Genomic DNA, 2,225 nt, shown 5'->3' on the forward strand with positions numbered 1-2,225 from the left:
CGTGGACAGAGTTTGGGAAACGCTGGCCTAGTCCCGCGGAAACTAGAGCGGTTTGAAGTGGATAGAAAATGGTATGTGCTCATTAGTTGCAGACCATAGCAAACAGTTTTGCAACATAAAATGTTATGCAATGAAAACTAGTTGCGTTTGGACAAATCCCTAGTGAATACACCCAATGCATTCATTTATAGATAATTTCATAAAACTACTTTCAAATTTGCTTTCACCACCCCATTTGGTAAATTGCTCAATCTTAAACCTAAAACTAGTGAAAATCACCAGTAAACTCACTGAACACTCCTTTCTCTGTGCTGTGTCATTACAGAGGCATGTACTCATTTGTACGTGTACCGAGTAATTGTTCTAATTTAGCTATGATGCAATATAGTGTATCTATGTCCTCAATGAGCATAGTTGTATTGCTATTCTCGACTCTCTCTACCCTCGGCCTTCTGCTCTCATGTCCTTTCTGCTAGCCTCGCCCCTTTGTTTTGTTCTCATCTCGAACGAGAACAGGCCGCTTGCGTTTGAACAGGTAGCTAGAAGACGACTGAATACTTCCAAAGGATTATGTTTCAATCGAACCGGTGAGTAAATCATTAGGTATCGACTAACGGCCAGAAGGGGTCGTCCAAAATATGTAATTAGCAAGTAGTTAGGTTTACATAACCGCTCATTTAGCTGGTTAACTGCTCTTCAGACTAGCTGTTTTGTTTCAGCTTGGTAGCTAGCTAGCTAATTGCTCCTGTAAACAATGTTTAAGCTGTAGTCAAACTGAGTCGATATTCGAATAAAATGATTGTTTTCTGACTCGTAGCTACAGGCATATCGATTGTAGTTATATGAAATCATCGAGTTACTGTTGTATTTTCTGTCTATTAGCCATGTTAGCTAACGTTAGCTGCTTCTTCTTCTTCTTTAGGATTTGGTTGGCGGATCGCATCCAACTTTTAGGTGCGTACAGCGCCACCTACTGTACTGGTGTGAGGCTTCGGCCAACGTACATTTAATTGGTATGGTAATACAAAATTGAGGAAAAGGAAAATTGCCCTGCCAACTATTAGCCCTCTCTAAAAAAAAAAAACACCCCATCCCATTATTTAACCCTCTTCTATTCTACTCCAGACCAACGGTCTGAGAGGACAAAACACTACCACTCAACACCCCCCTGCAACTGTTTTGCAGTAAATCGTCGCAATCCCAAGTACTTCTCAGCAGCTGCCACCACAACCTCTATTTTCTGTGACTTCTGATCCATTTCTGCAGTACAATTGACAACCATGTCTATGAATGCTAAAAAGCCCACCTTACTGAATCACATTATTTCCTTCACTCTGCCTTGGTCTCTGCCTACTCTCAGGATCCCTCAGCCTGTAACCATCTTCCTCTACCACTCTGCTCACTGCCTCAGCATACAACACCTTCTGTACTATTCTAAACCTGGCAACCTCAACCTGTTTTTCTCTCACCTTACACCTCCGATCTCCAACCCCATGGGCACCCCCACAACTAACACACACAACTTTCTCCAACGATACTAAACATTCCTTCATCTCATGCTCTCCTGCACACTTCTCACATCTAGGAATCTCCCTCCTACACACTCCCTCCTACACACCTAAAACACCATAGTATTTTCAGAACTAAAGCAGAATAACTTTCTAACTTGACCATGCCAGGCAAAGACTTTACATCGAAACTCAGCAGGACAGACTGTCTTCTCTGTTTCCCCACGCTCTCCACCAGGTCTGCGTCGTATCAAACGGCGGGCGTTACAGACACTGGGGAACTTCAATTTCAACTGATCCTCCTCAACACTTAATGCCACCCCATGTATCACTCCTTTCAAAGATGCCCTGCTCCATAGAGCAAAGTAAGTCACATGTATTGTCCCTAATCGCGTGATCCGTAGCGCACACTCCCCCTGGACTGAAGGAACATAGTAAATCATCACTAATCCACTCCGCGTTACTCTCACCACCTCAACAGTCCCCAACCTCTTCTCCACCCAACCTGACAGCACATATGGATCTGCCAAAAATGCAAGGATCCATTCTCTCCACAAATCTCACTCTCACTGGGCCAGAATGATCCTCTTGACGAGGCCCGAACTCAGCGGTCTTCGCCGCAGGTTAGCTTGTAGTAGCTGTTGGATCCTTCCAAATAAAAACAAGTATGGGTCGCTGCAGCCCAATATGGCGACCGGAGTATGGGAGAGTGGGTGT

The 2,225-nt window shown here is 44.1% G+C and overlaps 1 long non-coding RNA gene across 1 annotated transcript; it reads left to right on the forward strand.

Annotated features, from left to right (window-relative positions):
• The first annotated feature begins 284 nt into the window (after positions 1 to 284).
• Positions 285 to 1,084, forward strand: LOC115183733 (uncharacterized). Its single transcript, XR_003874049.1, has 2 exons — positions 285 to 587; positions 923 to 1,084. It is a non-coding gene; the product is annotated as an uncharacterized LOC115183733 (long non-coding RNA).
• The last annotated feature ends 1,141 nt before the right edge of the window (positions 1,085 to 2,225 follow it).

This window comes from Salmo trutta, unplaced genomic scaffold, assembly GCF_901001165.1.
Source record: "Salmo trutta unplaced genomic scaffold, fSalTru1.1, whole genome shotgun sequence".
Classification (NCBI taxonomy): domain Eukaryota; kingdom Metazoa; phylum Chordata; class Actinopteri; order Salmoniformes; family Salmonidae; genus Salmo; species Salmo trutta.